This window comes from Chlamydotis macqueenii, chromosome 33, assembly GCF_036417535.1.
Source record: "Chlamydotis macqueenii isolate bChlMac1 chromosome 33, bChlMac1.mat, whole genome shotgun sequence".
Lineage (NCBI taxonomy): Eukaryota > Metazoa > Chordata > Aves > Otidiformes > Otididae > Chlamydotis > Chlamydotis macqueenii.
The window spans coordinates 192,345-215,454 of record NC_141588.1 but is presented as its reverse complement, the minus strand read 5'-3'; the positions used below and the strand labels follow the sequence as shown (position 1 = coordinate 215,454).

Here is a 23,110-nt window from a genome sequence, read left to right as displayed (position 1 = left end):
TGGTCAGCCTTATATGCAATTAAACAAGGTCCTTCCGAGTCTCCATCTGAATTCCTGGATCGACTGAGGGATGTGATGCGTCGTAGCACGCCGCTGGACCCGGGGTCTGAGGTAGGGATACAGCAACTAGTTTCTCTGCTTTGTTCCTGGGTCAGTCTACGGGGGACATAAGACGAAAGCTTCAAAAGTTGCTTTTTCCTGCGGAAAGCAGGAATTTAGAGATATTGCTGGATGAGGCTTGGAGAGTGTTCAGTAATAGAGAAGAAGGGTATCGGCAGGGACAAAGAAGGTTGGTGGCTGTCGTTCGGGGAGATGGGGAGTGGAGAGGTAGGCGAAATCAGCCTCGGTTGGGGTTGGAAAAGGATCAGTGTGCAATGTGCAAGGGCTTTGGCCACTGGAAAAAGGAATGCCCAAGGAACAAGAAAGAAGGCCGGAGGATCCCGGCGAATGTGAGGATAGCTCATGTGATAGAAGACTGACGGGAACCTGGGGAGTCTACCCTAGCGGATCCACTGGTTATAATTAAGCTAGGGGAAAAACAACAACAAGTAGAATTCTTAGTAGATACAGGGGCAACATATTCGGTTCTGAATCAAGCTTTGATGCCCCTGGGAAATGATTATGTCATGGTAAAAGGAGCGACTGGCCAAAGTGAAAAGGCATATTTTTGTAAGCCTCTAAAATACAAATTGGGAAAACAATGGGGTATCCACAAATTTTTATATATGCCCAACTCCCCGAAAGCACTTTTGGGGAGAGATCTATTGGAACAATTGGGAGCAAAAATTATATTTGAAAAAGGAGAAATTACTCTGGAGGTAAAAGATCAGCAATATATTCAGATATTGAGTCTCACCTTAACCAGTCTCCCCTCAGAAGGAAAAATTAATGAGGAAATCCTAAACCAAGTGTACCCGGGGGTATGGGCTACTGATGTACCTGGAAGGGCGAAAAGTGCTCCACCTGTTGAAGTTAAGGTTAAGGAAGGCCGACGACCGGTAAGAATTAAACAATATCCCCTAAAGAAGGAAGACAGAGAAGGAATCCGGCCGGTGATAGAAAAATTTCTACAGTTAGGACTATTAAAGGAGTGAGTGTCAGAATTCAATACCCCTATATTACCTGTTCGGAAACCCGATGGGTCATATAGGGTGGTCCAAGACTTACGGGCGGTGAATAAGGTAACTGAGGACCTCTACCCAGTAGTGGCCAATCCATATACCCTGCTGACTGTGTTGACACCTGAACTAATTTGGTTTACTGTTTTAGATTTGAAGGATGCTTTCTTTTGCCTCCCTCTCCCAGATGTGAGTAAGCCGTTTCTTCTTTTCTCCCATGAGAAACAGGGTATTGCCCTGGGAATATTAGCACAAGATCTGGGTCCATATCGACGGGCAGTTGCCTATCTCTCTAAGCAGTGAGACGCCACTGCAAAGGGTTGGCCTGGATGCCTACGGGCGGTTGCAGCTGTGATACTGAACATACAGGAAGCCCGAAAGTTTACCCTGGGCCAGAAAATGACTGTTTTGGTGTCTCATACAGTATCAGCAGTACTGGAAGCAAAGGGTGGGCACTGGCTCTCTCCACAAAGGTTCCTGAGATATCAAGCTGTATTAGTAGAACAGGACGATGTGGAAATCGTGGTCACTAACATTGTCAACCCAGCTTCTTTTCTCGGTGGGAACACAGGAGAACCAGTGCACCATGACTGTTTGGAAACCATTGAAGCAACATATGCAAGCCGCCCAGACCTGAAGGATAGCCCCATGGAAAATGGGGAAAACTGGTTCACAGACGGGAGCAGTTATGTCTTAAATGGCAATCGACATGCGGGATATGCCATCACTACCAGCCAGCAGGTAATAGAGTCAGGGCCTTTGCCCATGAACACCTCCGCACAGAAGGCAGAAATAATTGCCCTAACCCGAGCCCTGGAGTTGGCCCAGGGCAAAACTGTGAACATTGACACGGACTCAAAATATGCCTTCGGAGTTGTGCACGCACATGGAGCAATCTGGAAAGAAAGAGGACTATTGAACTCCCAGGGAAAAAATATCAAACATGCAGAAGAAATTTTGAAGCTACTAGAAGCTGTCCAGCTCCCTGAGAAAGTGGCAATTATGCATATTAAGGCACAGCAGAGAGTGAGCTCTGATTTGGAGAAAGGGAATGAACTGGCGGACAGAGAGGCAAAACAAGCGGCCAAAATGAAGGTGAGAATAGAAGGGGCTCTAATTCCTGATAGGCAAATCTCTCTAGAAGGTAAGCCAGAATATACCAAGGAAGATCAGAAACTTATCACAGACTTGGAAGGGTCATATAATGAAGAGGGGTGGGCTTATACCCCACAGGGAAGACTAATTATTCCCTCTTGTTTACTGTGGCACTTGATACGGGAGGAACATAGAAGAAGGCATTGGGGAACAGAGGCTCTGTATAAACATTTGATAAGGGAAATCGTGGCTAGAAACTTATATACCACAGTGAGACAGGTGACTCAACAGTGTGACCTTTGCCTCCAGACTAATCCAAAAAATACTCCCAAACCAGAAATGGGCCAGATTGGGAAGGGCAATGGGCCTGGACAACAATGGCAGGTTGATTTTACAGAGCTTCCAAGAAAAGGGGGGTATCGCTATTTGCTGGTATTAACTGATACCTTTTCAGGTTGGCCAGAAGCGTTCCCAACTAGGACAGCCAAGGCTCGGGAGGTAACTAAAGTGTTGGTACAAGAGAGAATACCACGTTTTGGGGTTCCAGCAACCATATCCTCAGACAGAGGACCACATTTTGTCTCAAAAATAGTGCAACAAATCAGCCACCATTTAGGTATAGATTGGCAACTTCATACCCCGTATCGCCCTCAGTCGAGTGGCCAAGTAGAGAAAATGAATCACTTAATCAAACAGCAAATTGTGAAATTGGGACCAGAAGCAAACTTAACGTGGCCTCAGTCACTCCCTTTAGCCCTTCTGCGTATACGAACGAGACCAAGGGCAAAGGAAGGACTGAGTCCCTTTGAAATTTTGTATGGACGACCCTATGGAATACAGAGGGGAATGTCTACGCAAGCTGGGGATGAAATTATGACTTCCTACATGGTGGCATTGGGCAAACAGCTCAATAAAATTGGAAAGCATGTAATTGGGACCCGGGGAAGAGGTCTAGATGAACCTGTGCATGATATACAACCTGGAGATGATGTATATGTAAAGTCTCTTGCAGAAAAAACCTTGGAACCACAGTGGGAAGGACCATACCAGGTACTCCTCACCTCCTTTACAGCAATCAAGATCAGAGAGCAGAATGCCTGGATACACCACACTAGGGTAAAAAAGGCACCACAAAAACTCTGGACTTCTGAAGTTCAGGGACCCCTAAAGCTTAAACTGAGAAGGTAGAATGTGGATTAAGGTTTGTGTAATCCTGGTAAATCTACAAACGATGAACATAGCTGGCAGTAAAAGAATTTACTAATTTTCTAGAAAAGTGGGGACTGAGAGAAGGAGTTAAAGAAATCTTAATAGATATGGCATTGATTAATTATTGCTGTGCATCCTAAGGAATCAAGTTGATAAATAGTGCTTAATGTTTTGTTAACTACTTGCTTAATAATTTGCTAACCATTGTGCAAACTATTTGAAGCAGAAAGTCTTGCAATTCTTCACGAAAGACAGTTCCCGGTAAGGACTAGGGGGGTCGCTTCAAGAACCAGCTAAAACCGACCCTGCAGCTTGAATGAAAGCCAAGGGATAACTGAGTTTGCGCAGGAACAAAAGGTTACTAGCGGTGACGAAGAGGAGTCACCTGCCTTCATCCCCACGACCCCCGACGACCACCATCAGGAGGCACTGCGCAAGCCCAGACAGGAGGAGTTTATGAAAATGACCCCTTGGGACTAATTTTAATAGGAAGCGGGGATAGGTCATGCATATGTCTAGGCGTATTGTGAAACTTGATGTATATGTAACATTTGGTTGTATAAATTTAAAGTGAGTTGCCACGTAAGGCGCGCACGGTTTTGGTGGGACTACCCCCCTGTGCTGCCCAGCGCTGAATAAGCATACCTACTTTACAATCTTACGGATTGTGGAGTCCGTTTTCCGCACGTCAGGAGGAACCGGCCGTGGCTCGTCCGGCTGAACACCCAGGAGCGGAGCGGTGGGGGGCTGCTGCCACCTGGTGACGGAAAGCGGGAACTGCAGCTCGGGAGTCGCGCATGCGCAGTGCTCTGCCCTTCTCCCGGCAGGCACTGTGTTCGGACTTCGGACTGCGCATGCGGCCGGGAGCAGCATGGCGGTGTGCGGCCGGCGGGTCCCGGCGGCGGTGACGGGTGAGTACCGAGGGCACCCGTGAGGTGAGCGAGCCCCTTTCGTGGCTGCAGCGCTGTCTCCTGCCCGCCCGGGGAGCCTCAAGCCGCCCGCTCGGAGCCGAGCCGGGCGAGGGCAGCCCCGGGGAGTGACCCGAGAGCAGAGAGAAGGGAAGAGGGGCAGGAGGGGGCCCCCCCTCCCGGGCGGAGACGCCGGGCACCTCCCCAGCTCGCCAGAGCTCCCCCCGAGCCTCCCCCGGCCCCGTGCAGCTGCCCGCCGCTCCGGCGCGTCCCCTGAAGCCTGTCCCGTAGCACCGGGCCACGCCCTGCCCTGAAGGCTGCGAGGGGGGACCTCAGTGTATCTGGAGAATCCCCTGCGGCAGCAGGCGCTCCGGCCAGGGGCCGCGTGCGGTAATAACGGTCGCTGCTTCTTCTTTCCCTCTCCCAGAGGCCGTGGCTGTCCGTTCCTCCCCTGGGAACGCTGTTGACTGCACTCGCCTCAGGCTTGTGTGGGCTGTCTCTGCCCGGCCGCGCTCTCCTGGCGGTGCGGGAGCGAAAATGAACGGATGGAGCGCTTACTGCCTGTGGAGAGGAGCTGCTGCAGCTGAAGCTGGAGAGGCCACAGAAAGGTAAAGAAGAAGAAGAAACCAAAGGCCAGCCAGCCAGCAGCTGCCTCCCGCTGCAGGCCAGAGAGAGCCTAGCCTGCCTCTCCGGGTGAGGAAGGATCCCTCTTTGTACTCTTCAGCAGGCCAGACCGCCAGTGCGCACTGCACAGTCTGTACGTGGAACCTGAAGCACGGTACGGCCACATAGCGAGCGAGCAAGCGTGGGTGGCTACGTGTCTAGGAAGCTTTTTGTCTAAGAGCTGTAAGACACCCACGTATTCTCTTAGGTGGAGGACAGCCAAGTGGTCGGAGTTACAGAAGAGGAGAGAAGCAGAAAGCAGCATCTGACCTGTCAGATTCTCCCAGCAGTGCCGGGAGTGAGAGCTGTGGTGAGTCCCCGGCCCCTGGGGCTCTGCCTCCTCTCTTGTGCGTCCCTGTCCTTCCCTGCCGCTCCCGTGACCCCTACCTTTCCCAAGCTGCTGTGATTTGTTGTTGTTGTTATTGTTTCCTTCTACCTCTCCTCTTCTGTCTGTTCTTGTATGCTCTTCCCCCTTTCTCTCTCCCTTTAAATCTCTTGTTCTACCGCTTCCTTTTGTTTTGTATCCCTGCACTTTTGTTCTGCTCCCTTTCCTTCCTTTGTTTGTCCTCTGTCTCTGTCCTGCGGCCCATTGCTGTTTTTGCCTTTTCCATCTCTTTGTCCTGATCTGCATCCGTCTTCTCCCCCCAACTAATTTCTCCAGCCTGTTTTCTGGCCTGCTTTTCTTTGCGCCTCTGCATGCCTGCCCTGTGCCTCTGCCTTCCTATCTCACTCTTTCTTTTCTTATCTTTCTTTCTCTATCTCTTTGTCTTGCGTACTGTCACTGGTTTTTTTTTTCTGTTCTGTATCTCACTGTCTGTGACGTCCTCTGTGCCCCTGGATGTGTTTGCAGCCCCTGGGTGCAGAGCTGATGGCTGAGGACAGGCACAGGGAAGGGGGTGATGTGCTGTGGGGCTTTGGCAAGGGCCCCTGCTCCTGATGGGCTCCAGCTGGGGCTGGAGGTGGGGCAGCCCCAGATGGGTCCAGTGAGGCTGAGGGTGGCCCTGGCCCTGGCCCTGGCCCTGCTGTATGAGGGGCCTCCAGCTGTAAAGGGGGCCGCCTGGGCATGGCTGCTGGAGGGGACTGAGGAGTGAATCACAGGCAGGTGCCTCCAGCAAGGAGTGGCTGGTCCATCTGAGCCCTCCCTGACAGAGCAGACACCAGGACGCAGTGCCAGGAGCTCCGTGCCTCTGTCGGCCACGTGTGCAAGCCACCACGTTCTGCTACATTTGTCATTCAGCCCTGTCCAGAACGTAGCTGTGGTAGAAGTTAGATAGCATGCATGGTCTTGCTAGAAATGAAGCCTGGAGCATTTGTTTTCTTGTAGGAAGCTAAAGCAGGTGGTTTTTGATAATGTTGTCATTGCATGTAATGACATACTTTTCTAGTTAGCTTGGTATGACACCTATTTTTTTTCTACCTACACCCCAGAAAAAGTAAGTTGAGCTTTGCGTCTCTCAGCATCTGAAGCACCACGAGCGGCAGTTGCGGCGTCGGACTTCTTGGCAATGAGTGGAGCCGGTGAGCAGAGCACTGCGGCGCTTTTGAGGAGGAGAGTGCCATGGAAGAGATTGGTGGTAAGTGGTGTGATGTTGAAGGGCGGTGCTGTTTGGTAGGTTTTATTTTTGGGTTTTTTTTTTTTGCAGATGGTGATGAGGAGCTGGGCGAGGAAGCGCCACCTTAGTTAGCATGGGGTTGTTCTTTTGAGGATGGAATCTGATTTCTGGCCATTTGAGAGCTAAGTTGAGGGACCACAGCCGAGGAGGGAACAAGGTTGAAAACTGCAGGGAGGGTGTAGTAAATTGATGGGAGGAAGAGGGCTCCCTGGGAACAGTCTCTCTCGGGAAGGTGAAGGGGGAGACGTTACTGGTCAGTGTACGCTGGGCAAGAGTGTTGCAGCCTGGGGCGGTCTGCCTTTTATGCAGTCTCTAGGCTGGATAACGTTTGTGGGCCTGTAGAGGCGCTGGCAAGGGCCGGCGAGGAGCAGCACGAGCTTTCAGTGCTGGCACTTTTGGTGTGGCAGCAATCGTCTGACGTCCGTTATTTTGAGGCCTTTTTTCCGGTGGGTGGCCGTGCGGAGTTGACAGTGAAAGCGGGAGCACTGGCGTCCAGGAAATCCCAGAGCCCTCCTCTGCTCGGAGGCAGTTCACGAGGACAGAAGTGTTGCTGTGCTCCTTAACAAACAAATATTCAACTTGGCACATAGAGGGTGAGGAGATCTCGGCTGTACTTAGGGTTGAGAAAATGTATGTAGGCATCTGTGTCTGTCCCCTGCCTGTATGTAGGACAGCGGTTCGAGTGAAACTAAAGCTGCCAATGAGTCAAAAAAAGGCCCGGGTGTCTGAAAAATGCAAAAGCTTTAAAGGCCGGTATCAGCAGCTGTACCAAAGGTGCTGCAAGATACTCTGTCCTTCACGTGGTTTTAGTCCTGAGAAACCTCGCCCCAAAAGGAAGATTCCTGCCTAGCTTCAAACTAAGGGGTTTTTCCCTCTCTCTGCTGAATGTCTGCTGCCAGCGTTTCACCGTGGTCGCCCTTTCCTTGGCCGTGAAAGTACGAGATGGATGGAAAGGAGCCGCAGCGGTCTGCAAGTACAAGGTACGTCTGCGATGCGTGACTGCATTTTTCCTAAGGGACTTGCCGCATGGATTTTAGAGTGAATGTTAAGAATGTGGCGATTTTCCTTCTGTAGTCTTTTAACTAAATATTCAGACACAGGAAAAATCAAATGAGGTGTGGTCTGGAGCATAGTCTGGCCATGGGAAAAAAAATATTCTGGACAAGGAAAAAAAAAAAGCCACTCAATTTGGGGATAGTTGGTGTGACCCAGTGGGAGACCGGAGGGGTTCTCGCTGGGGATTACGCAGTGTGGGTCCATTGTCCGGTGTGGGTCATCTCGTGCAGGTTATGCCGGGTGAGTTATGTGCTGTGGATTGTCCTGCGTGGACTCCCTGCTATAGGTCATCCTTACGCACCTTTCTTCCCGCACGTACCCCTTGTCCTTGCGTGTCCGTCTCTCCCTCGTATCCGTCCCCACTGTCCCGCTCTGTGTTTCTCAGCCCTCCTGACGCGTGGATCAAACTCTACAACTCGGAGAGAGTTATAAAGCAGGCATGTTTATTTGGCACCGGGTGCGTGCGGGATTGCTTCTCCAAAAGCATGCACACTGACAGCACATTTTACCAAAAATGTATCCGGTGCAGGTACACACATTCCTAGGATTGCACAATACAGACATACATGTGCATAAGCGAGGCGGGGTTATTAAAAAACCACTTGCGTTAGCATTTCAGATCTGTCTCTGGTGGTCGTTTACTTCTTCAGGGGTCTGATCTTCCTCTAGATGAACTTCAGTCATTCACCCATGCTCTCCTTTCACTTGGGGATTTCAGCAGTTTCTGAACGACTCCTGTTATCATGTCCTTTGCTTGACATATTAGTCCTTGACTGAATACCAGTTTCTTGACAAGTACCAGTCCCTGATAAGCTTAAGTGAGTTTCAAGGCCAAGAGGATTGTTAGGCATTGTCTAGCAGACAGTTAGTCTCCTAAATCAAGCAGTATGCAGACAGTCAGTCTTCTAAATCAAGCAATATTTAGCAGACCGTTAATTCCCTGTATCACTTGCAAATGCTTTTCACTAAAACACCCCCCCACCGTGTGAGGTTTTCCTCCCTTGTGAGTTTTTTTTCCCCTGTGTTTTGCCCGTTGCGTGCCCTGCACTCTTGTTTTGTGTCCCTGTTCGACGCCCCCCTTTTTGGCGCTGCCTTCCCATGACCCCTCTGTCTTGGGATCCTGGGGGCGCTGCCTGTGTTCCCCAACTTACCCAGTGCCCCCACCCCCAACTTTTATGGAGATTGTTTCCATTCTAAAATGAAAACACTCTAAATGTTTTCATTAGAAACTTACAAGTGTGTTCATTTGTATCAGTTGCATGTCTTGGGTTTTCTTTTGCTGTATTTTTTTTTTTTTTTGTTCCGCTTTTCCTTACCAGTGGTGGTTGTTTTTTTCCTTAATATTAAACTGTTTTTATCTCAAGACCCAAGAGTTGTCACGTTGACCTTTCTGAGTCTCTCCCCATCCCACAGGGTCGGGGGCAGTGAGCGAGCACAGTTGCTGGCTGGGGTTAAACTGCGGCACAAGGTCAGCTGCAAGCCCTGCCTGGCTGATGCTTTAGGCTGTCGATGTCATTCCTAGTGTCTTGACAGTTTGTCTTTGTTCTTTGTCGTTGCTTTTTAGTGCCTTTTCCTCTGCTGTTTTGGGCAGCAGTGGTTGTGGAGCCGCTCCAGGTAGCCACTCTCTCAAGGGCAAGGGGGTGGCAAAGCCGCAAGCTGGTGCGCAGTCCGGTCGGACGAAGGCAGCCACCTATCACTGTGGATCGGTATTCCGGAAGACGTAACTGAAGGCCGTCTGACCGGCAGCTGCCTGTGCTGCGTGCAAGAGACAGCCTGCCTCTCTGGGTGAGGAAGATCCCGTTTTGAAGGCCGCAGCAGGCTAGATCGCCAAAGAGCGCCGCAGGGTCTGTACACATAATTTAAAAAGGGGGCACGGTCAAGTACTGGGTGAGCGAGGCTACGTTTCTAGGAAGCTTTGTCTCATAAGAGCTGTAACGCATCCCCCTCTTTTCTTAGGTTGGGGACAGTCAAGCAACTGGAGTGACAGAAGAGGAAGGGAAGAGCAGAGAAAGAAGGGTCTGAACTGGCAAACTCTCCCTGGAGCGCCGAGAGCTGCGGTGAGTCCCGGGCCCTCGGGGCCCCTTCTCCCCTCCTCTCCATCCCAGGGCCTCCTTGGCCCTCCCCCAGCTGCCTCTCTTTCCCTTTTTCTTTCTCATGCTGCTGTGATTTTCTTGGCTTCCCTGTATCTCTCTTCTTGTTCTATTTTTTTTTTTTTGTTTTCTCAGTCTTTTTCTTTCCCCTTCTCTCTCTTCTTGTACAGCACCCTTTCTTTTTCTATCTGGGCTCTTGTTCTCCTTTCTCTCCTTCCTTTTTTCCACCCTCTGGCTCTGTCCTGCAGCCCATCGCTGTTTTTTCCTTTTATTTCCCTTTGTGCCGTTCTGCATCCTTCTCTTTTTTTCTTTGCAGTTTCTCTGGTCTGTTTTCTGGCGTTTGTTTCCTCCCTGTGCCTGTATGTGCCGCTCTGAGTCCCTGCCTTCCTGTCTCTCTCCTCCCTTCCCTTTCTTGCTTTATCCTTTGTCTTGCTTGGTGTTGCTGTTTTTCTTCCATTCTGCCTCTCACTCCGTCCTGTTCATCTCTTGCTGTCTCTGGGCCTTCATGCTGTTCCCTGGCCCTTTTTATTAAGTTGATGTGCCTTTGTAGCTCTTTCAAGATTTATTTTTATCTCTCCAACCCCTGTGGCTCTCACAAGTGCATGCTCTCTCTCTTTCAATGTTTTTTTTTTTCTGTCTGTCTTGCTCCCTGTCTTGTCGTTTCTTGCTATATCCCTTTGTTCCGATCCTTGCTCATATTCATGTTCTTCTCTGTCCTGCTGTCTATCCAAGGTTTTTTTCCCACCCCCATCTCCGTCTGGCTGCTGCCATTTTTTCCTCTGCCTTCTCCCTTGTCCCTCTTTCTGTCTCTTTTCCTTGGTCAGTGTTTCCCCCCCCGCCATTTTGTCCTGATCTCACTTCTATCCCTATTTATTTTCCTCTTTTTGTCCTTTTCCTCTGCTTCCTTCCACTTTATTGTCTGTTTGTTTCTTTCTCTGTCCCGTTTGCTCTCCTGTCTTTTCTAACTGTGCTCCCCTGTTCAGCTGGGTGTCTCTTCTTTCCTTTCTCTTTCCCTCACTGTTTTTTTCCTTTTCTGGTATCTCTCTCCCACTGCCTATCACAGTTGATTTTTCCTCCAGAGCTGTCCTGCTCTCTGTCCTTTTATTCTCTCTCTGTCATTCTGTGCTGCTCCCCATGGTTGTTTTCTAATTTCTCCGTCTCGGTCCTGCAGGCCATTGCTTGTATTCATGTTCTTCTCTGTCCTCCTGACAATCTAAGGTTGATGGTTTTTTCCCATCTCCATCCTGCTGCTGCTGTTTCTTTTCTCTGCCATCTCCCTGTCCCTCTTTCTGTCTCTTTTCCTTGGTCAGTTTTTTTTTCCCCCCTTTTTTGTCCAGATCTCACTCCTATTTTTTCCTGGTTTTGTCCTGTTGCCCTGCTTCCTCCCACTTTATTTTCTGTTTTTCTCTCTGTGTCCCGTTTGCTCTCCTGTCTTTTCTAACTGTATTCCCCTGTTCAGCTGGGTGTCTCTTCTTTCCTTTCTTTTTCCCTCACTGTCTTTTTTTATTTATTGGTCTTTCTCTCTCAGTGCTCATGACAGTTGATTTTTCCTCCAGAGCTGTCCTGCTCTCTGTTCCTTTATTTTCTCTCTGTCATTCTGTGCTGTTCCCCGTGGTTGTTTTCTAATTTCGCCGTCTCAGTCCTGCAGGCCATCGTTATTTTGTTTTGCTTCCGTTCCCGTGCCCTGCTTTCTGTCTTTGTTTCTCTTTGCCTTTGTTCAGCCTCCCAGCATTTTTTCCTTTCCCATTCTGTCCTGCTCCCTATCCCTCTTGCTGTCCCAAATCTGGGTTTGTTTACCCAGTGCGCAGTACGCCAGGCTTACGCACGGAGCAGAGGTATTTATTTCTGTAATTTCTGCACAGCGATGGGTGCTAGGGGCTAAACCCACAAAGCTAGCCCACCTGCTTGTAATGCTCAGTTTAAATTCTACATTCTCTGTCTTGCAGCTGCACGCTATTTGATTGTTTCCCCTCCATCTCTCTCTGCCTGCGGCTCCCTATCTGTCTGGTAAGCCGTCACTGTTATTTTTTTGTTTCTCCATGTCACTCTGTCTAGCTTCCCAGTCCCCGTTTTTTAATTCTTCCCTCTTCCCTGTATGCCAGTCGTGTTCCTATTATTTCACATTGTGTTCTGCCTGGTCCTCTGTCCGTATTTATCCATTGCTCCCTCTCTGCCCTGTGGCCTGTCGCACTTGCCCATTTAATTTCTGCCTCTCTCTCTGTCCAGCTCCCAGTCTCTGGCTTTCCATTTCCTCCCTCTCTGCCCTCTAGCCTGTCGCTTTTCTCCTTTATCCAGCTTGCCGTCTCTGGCTCCCCGATGCACCTGATTTTCCATTCTGCCCCTGTTCTTTCTGTATGCATTGCTACACTGTTTGTTCTCCAGCTCCCTCTTTTTTTCAGGCTCCTTGTCCCTATTTCTTAATTCTTGCTGTCACCTCTTCTGTCCAACCTTTGATGTCCTGGCGTCCTGTCCCTGTTGTTTCACTGTTGTTTCATTCCTCCCTCTCTGCCCTGTTCTTGTTATGGCTTTAGCTTTCTCCATCTCTCTCGGTCTGGCTTCCTGCACCTAGTTGTCTTTACCTCCCTGTCGTACTGCCCAGCTCAGGTTTTTCCTGCATCTCCATCCTGCTCCCCATCCTTCTTTGCTGGTCTCTGTCCCGCTCCCTCTCCCTCTTTCTGCTGCCTCTCTTCCTCTCTCCACTGCTTCTTTGCCCACCTCTGTCAGGCTCCCTGTCCTTCTCTGTCCCCATCCTTCTCTCGCTATCCTGTTTCCTGCCTCGTGCTTTCTCGCTACGCCCCTCTGTCTTGCAAGCTGCCTCTCTTCTCTTCTCTTGTAGTGTTCCGTGCCCTGCTCTTTGTTTTTAGCAGCCTCCAAGTCTGCCCGGCAGCCCGGTGCTCCAGGACGCAGCCGACCCACCGTACGTTCCCTGCCGAACCAACGAGCGTGGCTCCTGGAATGACTTGGCAGTCGTTCCAGTGACACGGAGAGGGGATCGGAGGCTGCAAGCTCCAGAGCAGACTCGCTGCTCGGACTTATGTGCATGACTGAATAAACACTCGCTGTCTCCTTTGACTTCATGGCTGCGTTTCTGCTCCCTTTGCCCGGGGCCATGGGAGGTGAGGAGCCCAGGGGAGGAGGTGATGCAGTGTGGGGGTCAGGCGATGGCCCCCAGTTCCTGCCGGGCTCCAGCTGTGGGCTGGGGCTGGAGGAGCCCCAGGTGCGGGCAGTGAGGGTGGTGGAGACGGCCCCTCCCTGTAAAGGGGTGGGTGCTGCTGGAGGGGCTGGTGCTGCCCTGCCCCGCCCCGGGTGGCCGTGGAGGGGCCAGTGCGAGCCACGGGGGGCGTGGAGCGGTCCCGAGCGCCGCCGGGCTGCGGCTGCGCCTGCAGCGATGGAGAAGGTGAGCGGGGCCGGGCGATGGACCGGCGGGTCTCGGAAAAAGCCCCGAGGAGCGCAGCGGCCGGGCTGGCGCGGTCTGTGTGCGGGTACAGGAAGTGGCGGGGGCGCGGCCGTGCTGCGGCGTGCTGCAGTCAGCGGTGGGGGCTGCCAGCGTCCGCGCTGGGGGTTGCGAGGCTCTGCAGTGGCGCTCGGTGCAGGGGTAACGGTGTGCCCCACAGGAACGGCTGCTTTGTGCGGCATGCTGGGAACTGTAGTCCTGGGGTACAGGGCTTGCGGTTGGCCGTTATGGCTTCGCAGAGCATGCCGGGAGCTGAAGTCCTGAGGCACGAGGCGTCCGGTCCGCCATGATGTCTCCGCGGAGCATCCTGGGAGGTGTAGTCTTTCCGCACCCAGGGCCGAGCACCCATCCTGTGTTTGCCAGTGCGTGCAGGTAGGTTTAGTTTTTGCTGCCACGCCGCCGCATTGCTCTCGGGCTTATGTGGAGCATGTGCTACTCCTGCGGCCCCGGTGTAGTTTTGTTCTCGTTTTTGTGTGGTTTGCTGTGGGCTTCAAGCCGACTGAACAGAGACACTCCGGGGCGCTTCACGTGCGGGGTTTGGCACTCGCCCGTGCTCAGTGCTGCCGCCTGGCGAAGCAAACCCGGTACTGCAGGTGAGCCGCGCAGGCGCCGCCGTGCTGCTCGCCGCTGCCCGCCCGTACCGGCGATGCGGTGCTGCGGTGCGGTGCTGCCGCGCTTGTTGCTGCCTCCCGGTAAGGAAACGCCGCTGCCGCCCCACGGGCACACTGCTGGCGGGCCCTCGGCGTGCAAAGCACAGAACTGGTGTGCCAGTCCTGCACAGGGACAGAGCAGCTCCTCCGCCTGTGCCGCGGCAGGGCGGTGTGCGGGGGGCGCTGCCCGGGGGCGGGTGGGGGCCAGGAGCAGCAGTGAGGTGAGGGAGCCCCTTTGGCCGGTGCGGGGCTGTCTCCTGCCCGCCGGCCGCCTGGGGCTGGCGGGAGGGGAAGCTTCGAAGCGCCCACCACGGCAGGGTCCCGGTCTGCTGGAGCCGGGTGAGGGCAGCCCCGGGGAGTTACCCGAGAGCTGAGAGAAGGGAAGAGGGGAAGGAGGCGGACCCCGCTGCAGGCACAGGTGCCAGGTGCTTCCCCCAACACAGCACAGCTCCACCTGAGGTGTCCTGAGTGCTGCTCACCCTGTGCAGCTGCCCCCAGCTCCAGCACCTCCCCTGAATCCTGTCCTGTAGCCCTGGGCTGCCCCCAAGCCCTGTCCTGAAGTCTCTAAGTTGGTCATCAAATGCGTTGGATTCTCTCTTAGCGCAGGTGCTGTTAGCAGCAGTCCGTGGAAAGAGAGGCATCTCCAGATGCTCTTGCATGCTGTTGACTGCGGTCGCCTGAGGCTTGCGTGGTTTGTCTCTGCCCAGTATCACTGTCTTTGCGGCACTTCACGAAGACGGACAGGCGGAACGCTTGTTAGCTCTGGATAGGAGCTGCTGAAGCTGGCGAGGCCAGAGAAGGGTAAAAAAGAAGAAACCCAAGGCTACCTGGCCGGCAGCTGCCTCTCCGTGTGATGAAGAATTTGTCTCTGTAGCGTGCAGCAGCCTAGACCTCCAGCGTGCAGCGCAGGGTCTGTACGTGTAACGCAAAGCATGGAACGGATGTGTAGTGTGTGAGCGAGCAAGGCCACGTGTCTAGGACATCTTGTCTCTGAAGAGCTGTGAGATACCCTCTTTTAGGTGGCAGACAGCCAAGTGACTGGAGTTCAAGGAAAGGAAGAGAGAAGGAGAAAGAAGCGTCTGAATTGGCTGACAGCGAGAGGTGCGGGGAGTTTCAGGCTCTCGGGGCCCCAAATCCGCTTTTCTGCGTCCTGCGCCCTTTCTGTCCCTCCCCTTGCCCCCTCTGTTTCTCAGACTGCTGCGCTTTTGTTTGTTTGTTTCCCTGTATTGCTTCTCTTGTCTCTGTTTCTCTGTCCTGTTCTGTCTCCCTTTCTCTTCTTCTACTACTGCTTTTTCTCTTTCTTTCTTTGTGGTTTTGCAGTTCTCCCTCTTTCTTGTGGTGTGTGGTGTGTTCCCCATTTCTCTGGTGTGTTCCCTGGCTTTGTTTTCTTCTCTGTGCCTGTATGTGCTGGCCTGTGTCCCTGCCCTCCTATCTCTCTTTTTAATGTCTTCTCTTTCTCACTCCATCCCTTTGTCTTGCTCACTGTCACTGCTTTTTTTTCATTATATATCTGCCTGTCCCTGTGTTAATTCCTCTTTGTTTCTTACTTGCCCCGATCGTTTGTGTCACTCCTTGTCCTTATTATTTATTGCTTCACCTCTCTGTCCTTGTTTTTCCTTGCGGTCCATGTATTTTGGTCTTGTTTGCTCACTGTCTCAGTGTCCTGCTCACTGTCTGTCTCTTTCTTCCAGTATCCTGTTGTCTGGTTCCCTCTGCCTCATCTGTTTCCTATATTGCTCTCTCCTTTCTCCTGTCTTTCTTTGCCCCCCTGCCCTGAAATTTTTTTCTGTTTCTTCTTTCCTCTCTCTGCCTTGGTCCTGCAACCCTCCTCCTCTGTCTGTCCCTCTAATCTTTCTTTCTCCCTCTCTGCCCTATTTCCTTTTTCTTTTTATCATATGCTGTCTTTCATCCTCCCTCTGACTTCTTGTTTGTATATCTCCATATCTCCTGTGCTGTCATTCCTTGCTGTGTCCTGTTTTGTAGCTTAATGTCCCGTTATCCTCCTCTGCACTACTCCCTGGCTTTTTTTCTCACCTTGCAGTCCACGCTTGTGTTTTCTTTCTCCCTCTCTTTGTTCTGATCTGTGCGTGTCTCTTTTTTTCTGTCCACTTCTCTGGCTTGTTATCTGGTTTTTCCCCTCCATTCTTCCCTTACTTCTCTCATGCAATTTCTCTTGATCTGTTTGTTTTGCTCTCTGCTTTTTTTTCTTTCTCTTTTTTTTTTTGTCCATCCTGGTCGCTGACCCTGTTTTTATTTTGCCGTGTCCCAGCAGGGCTTCTCATCCCTTTTTTACTGACTTATCCATCCCACGGTTATTTTCCCTGTATCTTGGTTTATCTGCTCTTCAGTCCTTCTCCTTTGCTTTATTTGTCTCTTTCTCTTCCTGTGTCCTGTCCCGCATGGGTGTGTATTGGTTTTCTGTATATTCTCCTCTGGTAAGGACTACCGAATTGTCTCAGGGGAAGGGTGAGGATACAGGCAGAGAGCCTCAAAGTGGGCTCCCAGGATTTATACACAGTCACAAGTAAATGCTCGGTATCTCTTTCGCACTCGTGGCTGTGTTTGCAGTCCTTTGTGCTTGGTGAGCAGCTGTCAGAGCATCCACGGAAGCAGGTTACACAGCAGGCGTCAGGGGCACGGCTGTAGCTGTGGGCTGGGGCCCGAGGAGCGACAGGGGGGCTGGAGAGGCTGCTGGCGATGGCCTGGTGTACACTGCGGGGCTGCAGCCTCAGGACATGGTCTGCTTGGGGCATGTCTTCCTGAGAACGTCAGGACGGTTTCAATCTACCGGTGCAACAGGCTGACAGCGAGTCGGAGTCGACACTGTTGGGGCAGCTTCTAGTGATTTCCTGAGAGCTGGTGGAGAGGAAAGGGGAAGATAGGTGGGATAGGGCTGCCTCCACCCCTCCGATTACCCAGAGACGTTCCAGCCCCTGGCAAAGGCGCTGGGTGCCTCGCTAACTCGGCAAAACTCCTTCAGCCACGCTCACCCCGTGCAGCTGCACCTAGCTCCAGCCTCTCCCCTGAAGTCTGTTCTGTAGCTACAGAAAGGCTCTAAACTCTGTTTTAACAGCACCACTGGCCTCAACGCTCTCTAAACATGCGATATTCTCCCTAAATGCAGGTGCCATTAGCATGAGTTGAGGGGAGCAGTGTCTCTGGCAGCTCTTACAGAAGGAGGCGTTCCTGCCTGAGGAGAGCTACAGTCATCGCTGTGGGTAACGGTTGTTTTTTCCCTCTCCCAGAGGCAGCACTAAGGACTGGGGTTGTCAGTTCCTGTCCGGGGATGTTGTCGACTGCATCTGGCTCAGGTTTGCAGGGGCGCATTTGTCCTCATCGTCGCAGCGGCACGGGCGAAAAGGCAGGACCGCGGCCGGACGCTTACTGGCTGCGGAGGGGAGCCGCCGCAGCTGAAGCCGGAGAGGCCAGAGAAAGGTAAAGCAGCTGAAGAATAAAGAAGGTCCTGACAGTAGCTGCCTCCTGCTGCAGATATGAGACAATCCCCCTCTCCGGGAGAGGATCAATCGCTCTTAGCATAGTCTTCAGCAACTCCGCTCACCGAAGTGCGTGGCAGGGTACGTGCATGTGAGGCTCTGAATCTTGGACACCTTGTGTTGTAAGCACTGTAAGATGCCAGTCTGTTTTCTTAGCTGTATGACAGTCAAGTGATCAGAGGTATAGAGGAAGAAGGCAGGGGGAGAGAGAGATGGACAGAGACGGTCGAACCGTCAAAACCTCGCAGCAGCACCTGCTCTCGGCTCTGCGGCGAGTCCTGTCTGCCTGGGGTCGTGTCATATCTGTTCAGCATCACTGCCTGCATCCTCTCTTTTTCTCACCGCTGTTGGTTTTTTTTTGTGGTTTGTTTTTTTTTTTTTTTGTTTTTTTTTTCTTCTCTGCCTCTCTCCCGCTCCAAGTCCACCTCTTTCTGTTGTTTTACCCTCTGTTGGTTTTTTTGTTTCTTTGTTTGGTTTTTTTTGGTCTGCACTTGTGTCCTGTTACCTGTCCCTCTTTTTTTATCCTCTGGTTTGGCCCTATAGCCCAACACTGTTTTTGTCTTTCTCCATCTCTGTCTGTGTTCGTATCCCAAATTGTTAAATTTCTCCCCGTCTGCACTTTAGCACTTTACAATTCCCACCCCACCACCTTTATCTGTTTGGCTCCATGTCCCTGTTTTTTTCCTTCTTCTGTCTCTGACCTGTATTGTAGAGAGACTTCTTCCAAGTCCCTAGGTTTCAATTTTTTCCCACTCTGTCCCATAGCCCACTCTTGTGTTTTTTTTTCATTTTGTCTGCATTTGGCTCTCTGACTCTATTTTTTAATCTGTCTCTTCCTGTTTAGATCATTAAGGTTTTTTTTTTTGTATTTCTCAGTTTCTCTCTGTCCACCTCTCTGTCTTTTTTTTTTTTTTTTTTTTTTTTTTCCCAATTCTTCCCCCTGTGCCCCGGGACTAATTGATATTCTTTGGTTTTGTTCATCTCTGTCAGTCTGGTTCCCTGCCACTCCCTCCTATATGGCCTGTAGTCCGTTGATATTGTTTTTCCATCTGGGCCCCTCCCTGTGGCTCCCTTGCCCTATTTCTCAAGCCCACGTCTCTGTCCTGGGGCTGATTGCTGTCGTATTGGGGTTACGTGGCAAGGTTATGTTAGCTGTGGCGGCAGGGCCGGGCAGGGGCTGCAGGGATGGGTTCTGTGAGAAGACACTGGGAGCTGCCTCCGCGCTGGACACAGCCACTTCTAGTTCCAAGACCCCTTTGCTGCCGGTCAAAGCCGAGACCGTCAGCAACACCGGTAGCACCTCTGCGATGAACGTTTTAGAGCAGGTAAAAAATGCTGCGCGCAAGCTGTGATAGAGAAAATGCGAACCAGCCCTGCCGATGCCAAGGTCAGTGAAAAAGGGGGCTGGGGGGGGCACTCCAGATGCCAGAGCAGAGGTTTCCCTGCAGCCTGTGGTGATGACCACGCTCAGGCAGGCTGTCGTCCGGCAGCGCGTGGAGCACCCCACAGCAGAGCAGGAGGATGTGCCTGAAGGAAGGCGTGACCGTGCAGAGAGATTGTGCCGGAGGCATCTCCTGGCAGAATCCGCGACTCCGTGGAGAAGAGCCTAGGCTGCAGCAATAAAAAGAGTTTGAGGACAAAGTAGCGACCGAGACTACATGCGATGAACTGACTGCACCTCTCACCCCGTGTCACCCTGCGTTGCTCAGGGCTACGATGTACAGCAGTAAGCAGTGAAGGTGAGACCAGGAAAAGGGAGAGGGGGTGGGGGAAAGCTGTTCTTTTTAGATTTGGTCTTATTTCTGTTGATTCTACTCTGACTTTGAGCGACAATAAATTTAATGGATTTCCCCAAGTTGAGTCTGTTTACGCCTGTGATGGTCATTGGTGAGCGATCTCTCTGTATGTCCGCCTACAAGGTTTTTGTTGTATTTTGTCATCCTGTCTTGCTGAGGAGCGGGAGCTATAGAGCAGCTCTGAGGGCACACGGCAGCCATCCAATATTAAGTCACTGCAGTTTCCTCCCATCGGGCTCCCTGTCTGTCTTCTTGTAATCGTTGGCTATGTTTCTTGCACCCGACCACTTCAGTAATTTTCTTTCTATCTCTCCAACCCTATCTTTTTAATTCTTGCCTAAGTCGCTCCAACTCAGTAGGTATGTACATTTTTTTTTGCCACCTTATCCTGTTTCTCTGACCTAATTCTAATTCTTTGATCGTGTTTCTCGTACCCTGTCCCTTTTCAGATTTTCTTCCTATGTCTCCCTCTGATCAGCTCCTCTACTTTTTAAGTCTTGAGTATGCTACCTGTATCCTGGCAATTTCAAAATTTTCTTGGTATGTCTGCCACTCTCCATCTCCCTGTCTGTAATTCTTAATTCTTCCCTCTGTTTTGTGCCCTGATACTTTTAAGACTTTCTGTTTCTTTGTCACTAATTTGTTAGTTCCTGGTTGCTTATGTTTGTTGTAGGTTGCTGCTTCTCAAAATTTCCTTTCTACATCCACCTCTATCTATCTCTCTGTTTCTAGTTTTGATTTTTGCCAATGTTCCCGCCCCCCCTTTATAATTTTCACCGTTCCTTGTCTTGTCTTCATCTTGGTGTTCTGGTGGTTCCTTCTGCATTTCTCTCCTGCCCTCTGTCTCTTATTCACTGCCCTATCCCCGTCTTTCTGTGTATTCACACAATGTCTTGGCTCTCCTCTCTATACACACTTCTCTGGCTCCACATCTCTCGTTTGCAGCATCCCGTTTTCCAATTCCCCATCCCCCACCTTTTCTCTATGTCCTTCCTCCTGCTTTTCTCTTTCCTCTTTCTCCCTGTGTCCTGCTGCATTTTTTGGATGGAGCCTTGTAGCTAACTCACTGCTGGGATTTTTTCAATGTGCATTCATGAATAGACTTTTCCTGCCTCCTCTGTGCCCCTGGATGTGTTTGCAGCCCCTGAGGGCACAGCTTTTGGCTGAAGACAGTTGCAGGGGAGGGGGTGATGGGCTGCGGGGCTTTGGGAAGGGCCCCTGCTCCTGATGGGCTCCAGCTGGGGCTGGAGGTGGGGCAGCCCCAGGTGGGGCCAGTGAGGCTGGTCCTGCAGTGTGAAGGGGCTCCAGCTATAAAGGGGATAGAGAGGGCAGGAGTGCTTGAGGGAGCTGATGAAGGGGAACCAGCTGAGGAGTGAGTCCAAGAGGGTTCCAGAGGCAGGTGCCTCCCAGCTGTCCTTTTCAGAGCACACACCACCACGCTGTGTTGGGAGCTCAGTAGCTCTGTCCACCACGCGCATGAGCCAACACGTATCAGGGAAGCCTCACAGATGAGGAGCATCGAGGTGTCCACTGTGTGCTTGCCGAACAGCTGAGGGTCGGGCAGGTGGCACAGTACAGGACCAAGCGTCAGAGAAGGGGAGAGGAGTCATGGCGGTGAGGGTCTCCTGCCAGCACCAGGAGCTGCGGTCAGTTGCTTGTCCTGTTCTCTGCATTCGGGTTCAGGTTTGCATCCCTTCTGCAATTGCCTCCCATCCTCTTTTCCCCTGTCTCCTCCTCTGTCCATCCACATATCTGTATGGCTCCCAAAAACATGTTGTTATTTTGCCCACTCTGCCCCATACTGGCTAGTCTTTAAATTTTTTTCTTATGTTTCTCTCTAACTGGAGCTCTGTCCCTAGTTTAGTCTTCCCACATTTCATTGTACCGCAATAATTTAAAAAATATATTTCTATGTATCTCCCTTCTGGACGCCGTTTCTTAGTACATTCCCCTGCTCTTCAGTACATAAATTTCACAAACTTAATATCTCCATCTCCTTCCATTTCCCTCTCTTTTCATATTTTTTATATATTCTTGCTCCTTGATTTATCCCCTTAGTTTTCAATTTTTATTTATATATATGTGTACCTCTGACAAGCCCCTTGGTCTTATTTTTTCATTGTTCCTTCTGGGAATTGTACTCTGTTGTTTTCTAAATTTTGCCTTTACAGCTCCACTCATCTCGTGTTCTCTGCCTGTGTTTTTTTATCTCTTTGTGCCTGTCTTCTACCTTTTAAATTACGTTTTGGTAATTTCATCTATTTAGTTTACAACCCCTATTTGGTTCTTCCTCTGTTCCTCATCCCTTTGCATGGTAAATTTTATTTCTACTTTTCCGTTTCAGTTTGCCATTAGTGTTTATCGATTTTATTTCATTTTCTTCATCCCTGTCGCTTTTGACAGTTTCTTTTTACTTTTATTTTTATTTGCTGTCTTTACATTTTTCATTTTTTCCTGTTGTAATTAGTGCCTTTACTTTCTAAATTTTCCTTCTACTACTGTTTTAGGTAGTTGTGTTTTTTAAAAGTTTTCTCTATATCGCTCTAATCTCTGACCATTTCAATTTTCTACTTTTGTCTCTGTCCTTATTTTGTCATCTCTTAATTAGCTCTTGTATTTTATTTGCGTCACTGCTTTTGATTTTTTGCTATGTCTCTATTAGTTTATGGTCCCTAGTTTGAAATTTTAACATGTATTTCCCTGATCTGCCTCACTTTTAAAAGCTTCTTTATACGTCGTCTTTTTTTTCCCCACTCGATGTGTATACGCTAATTATTTCTTCTCTTGTCTTAGCATCCTTGCTTTTTACGTTTTTCTACATCTCTGGCTTAGGTTTTTTTTCTTTTCTTTTCTTTTCTTTCCGTTTATTTCCCTCCTCCCCTTGCTTTTGAAATGTTTATTCTGTGGCTGCATTTTTCCTTCCACGTCTTTGTTTTTTGGTATTTCTCCTCTTTCGTTACTGTTGTCGCCCTTTAGATTTTCTTTCTACGTCTCCGTTTTAGTTTGATGTAACTCTGTTTATTTTTTTCATGTTTATTTCCCTACTCCCTGTAATTTAAAAAAAAATTATACCTTTACCTGTCTTGCTTGCTGTCTTTATGTTTTGGCTTTAAATCATTTCTCACCGTTCCTTAGTGCCCCAACTTCTTCATTTTTCCTAATACATCTGTTTTAGGTAGCTGTTTGTAATTTTTTTTTTTTTTTTTTTTTAGTTTTTGTCTTATTTTCTCTAACACGCACCACTTTTCTGTGCCCACTTTTCTTCCGTCTGCTGTCTTTTAAAAATCTATTTATTTCCTTAGCATTCTCAGTTTTTAAACTTTCTTGCTAAGTCTCTTTTAGCTTGCTGTCCCTATAATTTTAGCTTTCCTTTTATTTCCCTATTCCCCATTGCTTTTTCAGCATTCCTTCAATGTCTACTTTTATGCCCTTTGCAGTTTTTAACAGAAGAATTTCTTCTTGTTCCACAGAACACTCACTTTGAAAATTCTGTTTCTACACTTTCTTTTTCTTTTTTTTTTTTGTTTTTGTTTGACGGCACTGTGTTTTCATTTTTTCCTTATTTCCTCAATCTTCAATTGCCTTTGAAATGTTCTCTTTACTTCTGTCTGGTGTCGGCCTTTATTTTGCAATCTGTATTTTTTTTTTTAATTATGTCCTGACTATCTCTAGTGCCCTTGTTGCATCTACATTTTTCTTTGTACTTTTATTCTGTTTGCTATCTTTAAAAAAATATATATATATTTCTTGTCTGTATTCATGCCTCTTATTGTAAAACTTTCTAGATCCTTGTTACAGTTTTTCATTTGTGGTTTTTAATTTTTTCTCGATTTCTCTGATACCCGTCACCAAGTCTTCTGTTTTTATCTGCTTCCCTGAATCTATTTGCCTGTTTTCTCTTTTATTTATTTGGTGCCTTTCCTCAGCGCCCTTGCTTTGTTCTATTTCATTACGTCCCTTTTAG

General features: G+C 49.8%; 1 long non-coding RNA gene across 1 annotated transcript; it reads left to right on the top strand.

Moving 5' to 3' along the window:
- Positions 1-4,767: 4,767 nt before the first annotated feature.
- LOC147596897 (uncharacterized) lies at positions 4,768-10,397 on the top strand. Its single transcript, XR_015261306.1, has 3 exons — positions 4,768-4,938; positions 5,202-5,303; positions 9,254-10,397. It is a non-coding gene; the product is annotated as an uncharacterized LOC147596897 (long non-coding RNA).
- The last annotated feature ends 12,713 nt before the right edge of the window (positions 10,398-23,110 follow it).